Raw genomic sequence first — 15,620 nt, forward strand, 5'->3', positions numbered from 1 at the left:
AGAGACTGACATGTTAGCAAATAGATGTAATAAAATGTTGTTACTGAGAGAGTAAAAACCAGCTGTACAGCGTACAGTACAAAAGAAAGATCAGCCCTAACCGGGGAGCTGAAAGCACTTTGAACGTTGACGATGCATCCTGCAAGGCTTTCAGCACTGCACAAGGTGCAAACCACAAATTTTGACATGTTATGACTTTTGTTTTCTTTTAGTTCAAAATATTTTCTCTTTTTCCTTGTGATTTCCTCTTTTATCCAGGCATCATTTTAGATTTTGTTTAATTCCTAAATATTTAGTGTTTTCCTACATCTGTTACTGTTATTTTTTAAAAAAAGAAAGATTTATTTATTTTTATTTAAGAAAGGGAGAGGGAGAGAAACATCAATGATGAGAGAGAATCATTGATTGGCTGCCTCTGCACACCCCACACTGGGATGGAGACCGCAAGCCGAGTATATGCCCTGAGAATTGAACCATGACCTCCTGGTTCATAGGCCGATGTTCAACCACTGAGCAACACCGGCTGGGCAGTTACTGTTATTTATTTTTAATTTAACTCTACTATGGTCAAACAACATACTTATTATGATTTCTTCTTTTGTTTTTCCTGGTATGACTTCAGGCCTTTAACATTTATGGAGACTGGCTTTAAGGCCCGGCATTTGGCCTACCATGGTGAATGTACTATGTGCACAAGGAAAGAACGTGCATTCTGAAATTAGGGGCAGCGTTCTAGAAACGTCAATTAGGTCCAGCAAGGCCATTCAGACCTTCTACGTCCTTACTGGTTTGTTGATTTATTTGTTTTTGGCTAATTGTTCTATCAACCGCTGAGAGAAAGGTTTAAGAAGACCTCCAACCGTGATTGTGGATTAGTCTACTTTAATGCTGCCCATTTTTATTTCAGGTATTTTGAAGCTCTTGTTAGGTACACATATTTTTATGACTCATATCCTCCTGATGTGTTGAGCCTTTCCTCAGTATGAAATGTCCTTCTTTATCACTGGCAGCACTCTTTGTCTTTACCTGACATTAATGTAGCCATTTGAGCTTTTTAATGCTATCTGCCAGGTATACCTTTTTCCATCCTGTATTGGTTTTCTATTGCTGCTGTAACACATTACCACAGGCTTATAGCTGGTAACAACACAAACGGATTATCTTAGTTTTGTAAGATAAAAGTAGGTGAGAAGTCTGACATAGACCTCAGGTGTTGCAAGCACTGTTTCCTTCTGGTCAGGGCACGTATTCTAGAGGATCATTTCCGTGCCCCTTCCCGCTTCCAGGGGCCCCCTGCGCCCCCTGGCTCAGGGCCCCCGCCTACATCTTCTCAGCTGGAGTGCAGCATCACTATGACTTCTCTTCCATCCCAACATCTATTTCAGACCATGGCCAGAAAAAGGTTCTCCACTCTTATCTCTTTTTATGGTCATATTTTAATTTTTTTGCTTTTATTTTTTTCCTATCTTTATTGAGGTATAATTGTAAAAAAACACCTGTGTATTTAAAGTATATGACTTGACGTTTTGATATATGTATACATTGTGAAATAATCACCACAATCAAGCTAATTAACATATCAATCCATATCAATCATCTCATAGAGTTATCATCTTCTTTTCTGGTGTCCGCCCTGACCAGGAATTGAACCTGCAACCCTTTTGGTGGATGGGACGACACCAAACGAGCCCACACTGGTCAGGGCTAGATACTCCACTTTTAAGGACGCATGTGATTAGACTGGGCCCAATGGATAACCCAGAATGACTGCCCCATCTCAAAGATCGTAACTTTAATCACATCTGCAAAATCCCTTTTGCCAGGTAAGGTAACATATTCCGAGGTTCTGGGATTAGGGTGGGGGTGGTAGCATTACTCTGCCTACTACACATCTTTTTATCCTCAACCCGCCTATTTCTTTGTATTTAAAGAGTGTTTCTTGTAGACAGAATATGATTTTCATCCAGTCTAATAATCTCTACCTTTTAATTGGAGTATTTAATCTATTTACATTTAATAATGTAATGGTATGGTTGGCTATTGGTCTGCCATTTTGCTATTTGTCTCATCTGTTTTTAGTTTATCTCTTCCTCCTTTCTTACATTCTTTTTTTTTTAATACATTTTATTGATTTTTTTACAGAGAGGAAGGGAGAGAGATAGAGAGTTAGAAACATCGATAAGAGAGAAACATCATTCTGCTGCCTCCTGCACACCCCCCACCGGGGAGTGCCCGCAACCAAGGTACATGCCCCTGACCGGAATCGAACCTGGGACCCTTCAGTCCGCAGGCTGACGCTCTATCCACTGAGCCAAACCGGTTTTGGCTCTTACATTCTTTTAAGTAAACTAAATACCTTTTAAAATTCAATTTTAGTTTTACTACTGTCTTTTTAGCTATATGTTTTTATATTATATTTTAGAGGTCTTTCTAGGTATTACAACATGCATTCTTAACTTTGAATACTTAGAATTAATATTGTACCATTTCATGCACAATCTAAAAACTTTACAACTGTGTAAATCCACTCCTATCCTTTATGGTATAGTAGTCATATGTATTACATATTCACAATAAAATGTCATATATTTTTGTTTTAAATGAACACACACACACATTTAATTATAAAACATTCTTTTATATTTACCCATATATTTATCCTTTCTGGTACTCTTCATCTTTTCTAAACCTGAGTTTCCTAGTATAATTTATCTTCTGCCTGAGGAACTTTAACATTTCTTCTATATCAGGAATGCTGGCAATAAATTCTCTTAGTACTTTTTTTAATCTGAAAAAATATCTTTATTATTGAAGGTACTTTTTTTCTGAGTAGAGAATTCTGAGAATTGTTTTTCCTTTCAGCACTTAAAAAAATGTTGTTCTACTGTCTTCTGGCACCCATGGTTTCTGATGAGAAGTCGGCCATCACTCATATTGTCATCTTCTGTATATAATGTACCATTTCCTTTGGTAACTTTTAATATTTTCTTTTTCTTTGGTTTCCAGAGTGTGACTCTGATGAGCTTAGTGTGGTGTTCTTTATATTTAGCCTGCTAGGGGTTTGCTGAGGTTCTTGGATATGTCAGTTAAGGCTTTTCACCAAATTTGGGAAATTTTTGGTAATTATTTCTCCAAGAATTATTCTTCTGCCCTTTGGGACTACAATTACACATATACAGATCTTTTGGTATTACCCACAAGTCATCAAGGTGCTGTTTTCCCCCCCAATATTATTTCCCTGGATTTCAGATTTCATGATTTCTATTGCTCAGTCTCCAAGTCCACGAACTCTTTCTAATACAGTCTCTGATCCACATTTAATCTCATCCAGTGAATTTCATGTCTAATACTAGGATTTCCATTTGGTAAATTTTTTATAATTCCCATTTCTCTGTTGAGATTCTCCATCTATTTACTCATTATATTCACCTTTTCCTTGAAGTCTTTAAACATATTTATAATAGCAACTTTGAAGGACTTGCCTGCTAATTCCAACTTCAAAGTCACCTCAGGGTCCACTGATTTTTTTTTCCAATTAAATACAGGTAACATCTTCTCTTTAATGTTCATTAATTTATGATTGTATGCTAGATGTTATAATTCATTGCAGAGAGTCTGGGTTGTATTATTTTCCTTTAAAGGTATTGAGTTTGTCCTGGCAGGCAGGTAAATTATTGACAGATCCTTTAGATGCTGTGGAGCTCTGACGAATTATTTTTTAAGTTCTATTTCCATTTTAAACTTAGTCCTAGGGTGTGACCCTTATTCAAGGACACAGTCCTTAATGCTAAGGTGTGGTTGTTCTGGGGTGCCTGAGGTGCTCAGTAAGGTGTCTTCATTCAGGTTGACTGGGATCTCCAACATCTCCTAGCAATGCATGACCTTAAGCATCATCATTCGTTAGCCTTTACAGTGTGCAATCTGTGCTAAGCCTCATGGACAGTCTCATTCTATACACAGATAGCTGGCCCTTAGCCAACAAGCCAAAGTGAATACCTATACAGACTTTGCTATCCTTGCCCTTACCATGAAGCCTCCTCTTCTCTATTTCCTTGCCCTGCAATGTCCAGCTATTTCAGTAGCCTGGGATTCCAATGTCTGCCCCCTGAGCTTATTAAGATTAGCATTTAGCTTGAGCTCCACCATTCTGTGCCAAGACCAGAAGAGACTCCAGCAGAAAGCCAGAGCTACTGTGGGGCTTATCACGTGTGTTTCTTTACTCAAGGATCAGAATCCTGTGCTGCCTGCTCAATGCCTGAAATACCAAGAATTTAATATTTTTTTTGTGAGTTTCAGTATCCTTCATATAGTAAGGTGCTCTGTATATTTTGTTCAGTTTCATAATTGTTTTGTCAAGAGAGCAAGTCCATCATCAGTAGTCTGTCATGGCCAGAAGCAGAAGTAGATTTATGATTCTTAAAGTACCAAAAGGTATTTATTCTTTTTCATTTTGTGTGGATTTCCTGAGGATGTTAACCTGGGTGTAAACACCTTCACTGAGAGAATGTGCCTTTCACTTTCATCCCTCATTTCCTGTCCTCCACACAGGCTACTGCTGCCTTTTCTTGGTTTCAGAAGTAGGTAACAGGTAAGAGTAAACTTTTGGGGGGCATTCTTTTAACTCACCAACCTAGCTTTCATAAGGCACTTGAGTAGAATTTATGAGAAAGTGCAAGAAATGTGGAAAGATTTCTGGCCAGGGTGTTATGCGACATGGAGTCTAGCCCATGCTTTATTATGTTCCTGGGCATTCACCTCCCCACTCTCCACCCTGGATTCCTCCTCCGTTCAATGCAAGGACTGGCTATGTTAATAATTATGGATTGCAGGTACAGCACCAATCCCTAAATCAGTTGGGTCAGGGCAATAAAAAATGTTGGAAAATTAGGATAGGAGCTATTGGCAAAGAGCAATTTAGTGAGAAAGTTAAGAAATGTCTGTTTTGTGTTACTATAAAGTGACCTCAGCACCTCCTATACTGTTTAGGATATGGTAGGTATGAGGTACATGTTGATTGCATGAATGGATATATGAATGAATAAATAAACGAAAAGGAAGGACACCAAATCTCACACAGGAAATTAAATGCTAAGGCATCTGGCTCTGGATCTTGAATAAAGTAAATATTCAATAAATGACAACGATATTGACTTGAATTGAAAGAGGCGGTTTCCATGTGTCTAGAGTCCAAGGTCAAAGAATGGCACAGGAAATGGATCAGGGAGCTATACTAAAAGACACTCTACTTAGTAGAGTTACTTATCTCAGCTTCTTTTTCTGTAAAAAGATACTCCTCTCCCCCTTGGTAGGATGTTTGAGCATAAAAGGGTCTATAACTAAGATATATAAAAAAATTATGTTTATATAATACTGGTTTTTCATGAGAATTTTCATGACAAGGTCCTTGTGTCTTAGGAGTGCAACAAAAGGGAATGGAGAAATGGCTACACAGAATTAGTTACCATCACTGACACATTATGAAAACCTATTAACAAAAGCTGCATGACCAACTGTAATCCAATTTGGGTTTGCCCTTCAAGACCCAATACACACATCACCTCTTCACTGAAGTGTTTATTAAACCCCAAAGATAGATAAAATTACTCCTACTGCTGTGTTACTTCTGTTACAACATTATCAATTGAGTTGTCACAGATGACTGACCTTTAGCTAGGGGCTATCATGTTTTAGTCATTTCAGAACCAATCATGCCCACCACAATTCTTGCTACATAGTGGGTTTCCTTTTGGGGCGACAAAAATGTCCTAAAATTCATTGTGATGATGGTGGCAAACTGAATATACTAAAATCCACTGACCTGTATACTTTATTTGTTTTGATTTTAATCAAGTAATTGTTTTATCAATACACTTTAAGTGGGTGAATTTTATATCTCAATAAAGCCATGGTTTTAAAATGCCCCAAATGCAGACCGAAATAGAATGCTTTAAAATGGGTTATGAATTAACAGTAGGTCTTTGAGATAGTTGAAAAAAATCGTCCCACCATCCGGGCTCACATCAGATACTAGTAGAAAGGGAGGATGACAACTGTCCAGTCATTTCAGTTCTAGAATGTGAAGAGAAGGAACGAAGCAGGGCACTCTGGCGGGATGCAGCAGCTACAGTCCAAGTGCTCAGGCTTCAAGAAAAGCTCATGAACTTGACCCGAGAACTAGTTGTTTCTCAAGCTATATGTTGAGTACTTTAATGTTTCCAAACCTTTTGCCCCCTTTCAATGATTTCCAATGGTTTTAGTGAGCATCTGGAGAAATAGGACCCACTGGCTACTTTTGGTTAACTATAAATTAAGTAAAACCAAAGGAACATAATGAGAAACTATTTTTTCATCATTCGAATTACAGGAGCTTTGTGTTTGTTTCTCAGAACTTTTGGTTTGGTCTGGTTTGATTGGATTTCATTTCTATGAATGGAACACCTGGATGAATCTGCGGAACCACTACCACAATCAGGAGCTAAAGTCCATCACTCCCAAAACCCCTCTAACTGTCCCTCAGGGGTCACACCCTCGCCCGCCACTCACTTCCAGCAACCCCTGACTTGTTCTCGTTTTCTTCTACAGAATATCATACTAACGAGATTATATGGGATGTAAACTTAAAACCCAGGCACTTGCCTTGACCAGGAATCGAACCAATGACCTCCTGGTTCAGGGGTTGACACGCAACCACTGGGATGCACCAGCTAGTGTCCTCTTATAATTTTAATTTGTATTTCTCTAATGAGTAATAGTGCTGTGTATCTTTGCATGTTTTCATGTGCGATCTGTATATAGTCACTTTGGTGAAGTGTCTATTCAAGTCTTTTGCCCATTTAAAAAAACCGGGCTGTTTTCTTACTGTTAAGTTTTGAGAGTCCTTTATGCATTCAAGACAAGTCCTTTGTACAATTTGCAAATATTTTCCTGAAGTCTGTCTCTCGTCTTTTCATTCTCCTAACAGTGTCTTTCACAGGATGACAGTTTCAATTTTGATCAAGTCAATATAATTTTAATTTGATGAAGTCCAATTTATCATTATTTTTTCCCTCTTTTTATAAGGGAAGGAGCTTTTGCTGTCACATTTGCAAACCCTTTGCCTAGCCCTAGGTTGTGAAGATTGTCCCAAATTTTCTTCCAGAAGTTTTATAGTTTACATTTAGATTTAGAATCCATTTTGAGGTAACTTTTGTATAATGTATGGGGATTAGGTCAAAGTTAATTTGGGGCATATTTTGCTTCATGTTCCAACTCCATCTGTGGAAAAGACAATGCTGAGTCCATTGAATTGCCTTTGCATCTTTGTCAAACATCAAGTGACATATCTGTCTGGACCTACTTCTGGACTTTTGACCCAAGTGTCCAACATCTCCATAAGTCATCTTGAAAAATCAGGAGGCCAGCTTGTTGGTGTCATATACATGTCTCATCATCAGAACTCAGAACCTGGATCAGGAACGGTGATTGGGTACCTGATTCATTTATTTTGTGATTCAGATTGTAGAGTATGTAATCCATTCTCTCTCCAGCCTGGACCACACATAGAATACTGAGATCAGTTTTTGATATTGCAATACCAGAGGTACTGGCAACCTGGAAGCATTCTGAGAGGGTGACTAAGATGATGAGGCAAAAGGAATCATAAGCCATGAGGACTGACTGAGAAACCGGGCTGTCCAGCCTGGGAGATGAAAGGGGGATGTGAATACTAGTTCTGAGCCTGTGCAACGGAGCTTGCTGGAAAGGAAGACTCCTTCTTTATGTGATCTCCTGGGAGCTGGTTAGGTGCAGTGCTGGTGCTGGGAGTCCATGGGGGACACCGCAGGCTTCTTGCTTTCAGAGGAGAAGCCATAGAGACGACGATCTTGCTGTGACAGAGGCCACCCAGCCGACTGCAGGTGTAACACACATCTGTGTTAGTAGAGGGTTGGATCTAACATTTGCGTTGACTCTGATTTTGCATGGTTGCCAAAGACGGCCCACGACTCTATTTTGTACAAATGACCTGTTTCTGTCTTTGGGTTTAATGGCCTCATGAAGAGCCTGAGGTCATGTGAAAGAAAGGTATTTGCCCAAGGTCTCAAAATAGTGGCTGCAAAACTGAATTTGGAAAGCAAGCCTCCTGAAGCTTGGTCCAGGCCTCCGCTTTATTCTCCGTGTTTGCTGAGAAACAAATAACCCATAGCTCCTTCTTGCAGGCTCTCCAATTTTGCAGGCTCACCCTTGTAGAGGCCTTTAACGACAAAGGCAGCCTCTTATTAGAAATGTTAACACTTTTTTTTTTTCAATGACAAGATGGGGGGGAAAATCATATCAAATCAGACCGGTCTCTTCTGCTCTGAGCTGTTTTGGGGTGACCTACTGCTCTAATTAGGTTGGAGAAAACCTGGCTTTCGTGAGGTTCGGAATATGGCTGGAGGAAAAATTGTCAAGGCTGGTTAAGTTCATCAGTGCCCCGCTGGCCTCAGCATTCCAGGAATTCATCGATTCATTCCACTGGTGAACCACAGACACAGACATGCAGGGACAGCAAATACCATGGCTGAGCTAGTCTGACTAATGTACCCAGGGCAGCACAGAGCAGGAAAACAGTCACCCTTCATTCACTGCTGGCCCCTCACCCCACACCTCAACCCCCCAAGCTCCTCAGATGATGGGGTGGGGGTGGGGGGAGAGAGTGCTACAGAAGGAAGTCAGGACCGAGGTTCATAGCTCCCTCTTCCTTTCTAACGTGTGATCACCTACCAAGGGCAGACACAACACCAGTCCTTTCTTGCTGACAGAGTTCTGGTGAAGAGCAAAGGAGACGGCGGGTGGAAAAGTGCTTGGCAAAGTGAAAAACACTGCACCTGCGTGAGGATTTACTCATTTAACAAGCGTGTGCTGGGCACCTGACGAAAGACATGCACTGTGCTAAACACCACGGGTACACAGCTGACAGACCACGGAACCTGCACCCAGAGACAGCCCGGTCTGACAGCGCGGCAAGGCTGAGGGTGGGAAAGCGTAGGTGGCGGCGCTGCCTGTCCTGATAGCAACAGAACCGCAGAATCACCTTAAGAGCACTCCCTGCTCTACAAACAGGGTCCTTTCTATTTAAAGTTCTCTTTTCCTGAAGCCAATAATACTGTCCTCAGTATGGCCAGTGAAAACTGTTATTAGGAAGGCAGCTGGTATGGCTTAGTTTCTTAGTCTAGGTGGACAGGAAATATAATTACTTTGTTAATGAATTAATTTTCACAAAAAACCCAAAACTAAATCCTTAAAAAAATCTTTGTCCAAGTTTCCCGACTGCTGTTTCAAGCAAATTCGCTGCCAATCTTGGCAGGAATCGCACACAGATGTGTGCCGAGTGGCACGTGCTAGACGGACATGGCGCTGAGCTGGGAGGCAGGAGACAAACGCCACCTGCTCTCGGCTCCCAGGCGATCAACTTCCCTTTCGAGCCTCAGTGTCCTCATCTGTGCAGTGAGAGACTCGGTTAGCAGGTCACCCAGCACCCCAGCCCCTCATCTGGGTCTCGCTTTCCTCATTTCTACTCTGCTTGTGAAGATTAAATTTAAAATGACTGGGAAAGACTGCTGAAAAGCAGAACATCCACTTGTCAGAGAAGCTTATCAGGGGAGTGTGGAGCTCAGCATGTGCCTTTATTGATCTATTTATTTTTTGTTAATCCTCACCCAGGGTATATATTTTCCCATTGCTTTTTATTTTATTTATTTATTTAGAGAGGAAGTGAGAGGGAGAGAGAGATGGAAACGTCGATGAGAGAGAAACATCGGTCAGCTGCCTCCTGCACTTCCCCTACTGGAGATCAAACCCACAACCCTGGCACCCCGACCAGGAATCGAACCTGCGACCTCTTGGTGCATTGAGCCACTCCAGCTGGGCTGCCATTGCTTTTTAGAGAGAGTAAGAGGGAAGTGGGGGGGGGGGGGGACATCGATGTGAGAGAGACACATCAATTGGTTGTCTCCTGCACACACCGGACCAGGGTCGGGGAGCGAACCTGCAACCCAGGTAACATGCCCTTGCCTGGGAACTGAACCTGAGACCCCTCGGTGCGTGGGCCGATATTCTAACCACTGAGGAACATCGGCCAGGGTGCACGTGGCCTTATTACTAACATAAAGGACCACTGGGACCGCCCGGGGATTTCTAGCAGTGGTTCTGACTACGGAACTGCAACTCCCCTGTGTGAGTAGGAAGGGTCTACAGAAAAACTGCACTGACAGTAATTACTATGAAGGATCAGCGTTTGCACGAGTTCCTCTTCCCATTGCAAAGCCCAATCTCTCCCTCCAGAGGCAACCGCTGGTACTAGTTTCGAGTATATCCCTGCTGTCCCTCACGCATTCAGGCAGGTTTGAGAGGCTCCCAGCTCCTTTTCTTCCCCATAAATGGGCGCACACCAGCCCCTTCTGTTCTATACCTGAGGTGCACAGGTGGGCGGCCACACAACCCATGAAACTGCCTGCAGCGTTGTGGTTTAAAGCATGGTGCACTTCCAGGGGACTGTGTTAATAACTTCATTAATATTTCAAAGGTGCTCTTGACCTCCAAAAAGTGACTGTCCCTCCACAAAAAGCACATGAACTGCCCTGAGCTCAGGGCTCACTAGCTACTAAAGCCCTGTCACAGCATGCTCCCCTGCTGGGGGTCACGGAGCTCACAGCTGAAGGGGCTGAAGGAGGTGCATCTCCCCTGGTCAGCAACAGAGGAGCTAGGAGCAATGCACAGTATGTGGAAGCTTCCGACATCAATGCAAATCGAATACAGAGCCAGGAATATTGCACACATCTGGAAATTCTAGAAAAGTGAAGGCAGTGTAAAAGCCAGGTTTCAAAGACCTAATACAAGAAAGTCATCGATAGCTCATTCATCATTTTCTCATTGACTACATGTAGAAATTATAATATTCTGGATATAGTAGTTTAAATACATTATTAAAATTACTTTTACCTGTTCTTTTTACTTTTCTTAACAGGGCTGTTAAATATTTAAAATCCCCATGTGACTCGCACTGGTGGTTATGGTAGTCCTGCTCTGGGGAATGCGGCACCACTATTCACTCTCCTCTGTTCTCCATCAATGATGACTGATTGAGCCCCACCTTAGAAATGTTCTCTTCTTACTCATGGGTACAGAAAATAGTTGGGCCTGATCGCCCCTAACTGCCTCTGCCTCAGCCCTCGCCATTGTGGCTTCAATCAGAAGGATATCCGGTCTAATTAGCATATTACCCTTTTATTAGTATAGACTAGTGGCCCGGTGCACGAAATTCGTGCACGGGGGGGCGGGGCGCGTTCCCTCAGCCCAGCCTGTACCCTCTCCAATCGGGGACCCCTTGGGGGACATCCCTCTCACTATCTGGGACCTCTGGCTCCTAACCGCTCACCTGCCTGCCTGCCTGATTGCCCCTAACTGCCCTCCCCTGCCGGCCTAATCTCGCCCCCAACTGCTCTCCTCTGCCAGCCTGATCTCGCCCCCAACTGCCCTCCCCTGCTGGCCTAGTTGCCCCCAACTGCCCTCCCCTGCCAGTCTGATCTCTCCCAGTCTCTGTCTCTGTTTTTCTCAGCAGTCCTCCAGGCCTCCCTCTTCCTCTTTCCCAACTGGGAGGGGGCAGGGCCAGTGGGGGCCCGCTCCATCCTCTGCCCGCCCTCCCTTCCATCCAGGCCTCTTCAGGCCTAGTCTGTTTTGTTTCCTCATTCTAAGAGAGGCTCCGAGAGTGAGCTGGGAGGGAGGGAAAGAAAGGGAGAAAAGGCTGTGAGCTGGTGGGCGCTGTGTGTGTCTGTGCGTGTGTGCGGTTGTGAGTGAGTGTGAGTGCCGGCCCCGCCTCCCCCGTCCCCCTCTCCGCTGCCACAAGTCCCCACCCACCGGAGCCTGCTGTGCATACAGCCTGGGCATTAGGTCGAGCCTCTGGTTGTCGTGGATGTGATGGACCCAGGGTTTTTATATATTAGGATAAAAATGCAAATTCAAAGACAAGTTAAGTGCCACTATTTCTAAACTCATGTGACTGCACATTATATATTCATACTAGAGGCCCAGCCTATGAAATTGTGTGAGCATAGTTCACCGCTGCTTGCCGCCGCCCTGCCCACCACCGTGAGCTGCTGCTTGCGGGCCAGGGGAGGGACCAAGAGGTGGTCAATGCACCTCATGGCGACTGGTCAAGCAATCGTTCTGGTCGTTATGCTTATGGTCCCTGGCCTTTTATTATATAGGATATCACTAATGAAGTAATAGCACCATGAATTTATGGTGTGTTATTTTATGGGCCAAACAAACTAAACACACAGGCAGAGGTAGTGAAGGTAATGAAAACTTAAACAGAGAAGCACCGTGGAGAAACCTGTCCACTTGGTCTCTAATGGCCCAGGAAAGGCGTGTGCTGGAATGTAAACCCTCTGGTCGGGAGGGGAAACGTAAAACCAAAGGGCAGGAAGATCACACAGGGTGAATTCCTCGGGAGGGAACTGCATTCGCTGTGTAGGAGTCAGGCGAGTTTTGTTGAGGCGAGTTTTCTGAGGAGCAGGTGAGCAGCCACACGCTACCCACTCTCTGCCCCGATGTTTAAAGTCAAAACTGGGGACCAGTGAGAAAGAGACATCATCCACCCACAGAGGAGGCGGAGGGGCCTGCTGCAGGTCAGAGAGGAGGCCGGGCCAGCCCGGAGGGAGAGGTGCACCAACCCCACGGCCTCTGAGGAGTTCAAGAGGAAAAACACAGTGATTTTCAAAGTGCACAAAAGCAGGGAGGGGAGAAAGCAGAGCAACAAAAGGAGCTTGTAAGAACGTGTGGAAGGGAGCATCGTGCTAGCAACACAACCGCCATGCACTGAGCCACTTGCCGAGTCGTCCCGGGACCAGGAGCCAGCACGCAGAGGGGCCGGGACCCGTGGGAACAAGTGTCAACGCCGCCTGGACACCAAACCAGGGAGGACAGAGTGGGTTCAGATGCTGACCAAGTCCAGCCCAGGAAACCACTCCCCACCCTCTTGGTCTGGGGGGATGGACTGCAGGTGCCGTGTAGTTAGAACTTTCCTGCGTGTTCATTCAATACCGGTAAGCCCAATTCTTTTATCCACACTGTGCGCCCAAGTCATTCATTTTATTTAAAGTTCCACTTTAAGAAGGATTTTTTAATATTAGGAAATGACCGAGCTTCATCCTAACCAATGGTGGGAAAGTAGGAAAGCTGCGATTATGGGGTAGTTCCACGAGGAGTCGTGTGTGGGGCTCTGCCCCCGCAGTCTCCTTCCCCTTCAGGTCTCCTGCGGCTCGTTACCTGCAGTCAGCCAGGGCCTCCTGGGGAATGACTGGAGGAGATGGCCCCTGTGCTTGAGGAATTCTGCTTTTGGGAGAGGCAGCATATATTCAAGAGAACCCAAAGGAAGTCATAAAGGTGATCAATAACCCAAACCTTGCCACTGAATTTCTAGTCTGTCAGTAAACAAAGCCATACTCTATCTTACAGCATCACGCGCGCGCGCGCGCGCGCGCACACACACACACACACACACACACAATCCCAGGCCACACAGGGTCCTAGGTTGTATCTGAGACCGTCTCAGGTAGCTTCCTACCTGAGTGTTTAAGGATCTTGGTGAAGTTCTATCATTGTTCTCTTTGAACTTTTTATTATAAGCAGTTATTCATTTTTCAATGACTAAAACCAGCTTATTGAAAAACAAACAAAACACTTAAGGGTGCAAAGGGACAAGTGAAATGAAAATGGGGCCCGGCCTGCTCTCCATGTTAGGACAGTCACTGATTGTGCCTAAGGCCCTGGCCATCCACACGCTTGGGCATTCAACACAAAGGAGAAGGTGGTGGCTCACCACGCCTGCCCGTCTGGGTCCATGGCTCCTGCCCTGAGAGGGCAGGGCAGGGTCCTCACAGCCCACCGGAGCTGAAGTCTGTCCAGAGAACGGCATGATGAGAGCAGTTGGTCTCAAATCTGCCGTATTTGCTTTGCCTGTGCTTAACAATTCTCTCCACGTGCCACAACTCCTTTAGATTTTAATTTCTTTTCTTCTCCTAATTTTATGGGGCATGGCCAATGTGGTGCCTCATTAAACCACAGTGCTTCCGGCTCTCTCAGCGTGGAGCCAGGACCCATGGGCCACCTTCAGTTCCCCACCCGCTGGCCCCCACGCAGCACGGATTTCTGTGCCAGCCTCCCGCCTCCCAGGGCCAGAAACAGGAGCAACAGAACAGGAATCAGGCGCGTTGAGCCCTAGAGCGGGTCCTGGGGCCCATGACCACGTTCTGACCCTTTCTAGGTTTGTTTCCTCATTCGTAAGGGAGTATATTTCGAACTTGCTGAGAGTGATGTTAATGAAATAGCATATTGTAACTAGAGCTTTTGGCACTTAATAGCTGAATTAGACGGAAGCTATCTGGCTGGATCCCTAAGGTCTAGCGCTGAATGAATGAGAGAGAACAGAGGGTGTTCAGTCAACATTACTTCCCTTTCCCGTTGGAAATGCCTCAAGGGACCCTGACCCGTCTGCTTCAGGAAAGTGAAAAGTCAATGCTGTGTCCAAAGGAGTGCCTCCTAGAGCTCGGAACCAGAGGCTACCGAACAGCTGTTTCAGCGCCGACACAGCCTTTTCTGCTTCTTTAAAATATATTTTTCTTTTTATTATTTTTAAAATATATTTCTTTATTGATTTCAGAGAGGAAGTGAGAAGGAGAGAGAGATAGAAACATCAATGATGAGAATCACTGATCGGCTGCCTCCTGCACGGCCCCCACTGGGGATCGAGCCTGCAACCCAGGCTTGTGCCCTTGGCCAGAATCGAACCTGGGACCCTTCAGTCCGAAGGCTGACGCTGTATCCACTGAGCTAAGCCGGCTAGGGCTATATTTTTATTTTTAAAAAAATATATATTTTATTGATTTCAGAGAGGAAGGGGGAGAGAAAGAGATAGAAACATCAATGATGAGAGAGAATCATGATCAGCTGCCTCCTTGCAGGCCTCCTACTGGGGGTCGAGCCTGCAACTCAGGCATGTGCCCTGACCGGGAATTGAACTGTGACCACCTGGTTCATAGGTAGACAGTCAACCATTGAGCTACACCAGCTGGGCCTGCCTTTTCTTCTAAAATCACACAGCAAGCCCTCCATGGACTGTCCCACAGATAAGGTCTCGACTCCCCTCGCCACCCTCCTCTCTCTCTTTTAAATGTGCCTGCATTCGTCAGCTCGCGCTGCCATAACAAAATACCAGTCCAGGTGGCTTAGTAACAGAAATGTACTTTCTCACAGTTCTGGAGGCTGGAAGGCGAGGGTCAAGGGGTCAGTAGGCTTGGTTTCTCCTGAGGCCTCTCACCTTGGCTTACAGGTCCACCTTTTTGCTGTATCCTCACATGGCCTTTTCTCTGGTGTCTTCCTCTTCTTAGAAGGACATTGGTTCTACTGCTCAGGGCCCCACACTCCTCACTTCATTTAATCTTCATTAACTCTTAAGCCTTATCTCCAAATATGGTTACACTGGCGTTAGGTCTTCCATCTATGAATATGGGGGACACAACTCAGTCCAAACCAGTGTCCCAGGCCACAGTGCTCTGTTAAACACCCGGATGAAACACAACACTGCAATGTGGTCTGACGAT

General features: G+C 44.6%; 1 protein-coding gene across 1 annotated transcript in view; it reads right to left on the bottom strand.

The window, feature by feature from the left end:
* Positions 1-15,620, bottom strand: part of EVL (Enah/Vasp-like) — a 109,444-nt gene that overhangs the window by 56,307 nt on the left and 37,517 nt on the right. The window lies entirely within an intron of this gene.

The sequence above is a fragment of the Cnephaeus nilssonii genome (genome assembly GCF_951640355.1).
Source record: "Cnephaeus nilssonii genome assembly, chromosome: 4".
Classification (NCBI taxonomy): Eukaryota; Metazoa; Chordata; class Mammalia; order Chiroptera; family Vespertilionidae; genus Cnephaeus; species Cnephaeus nilssonii.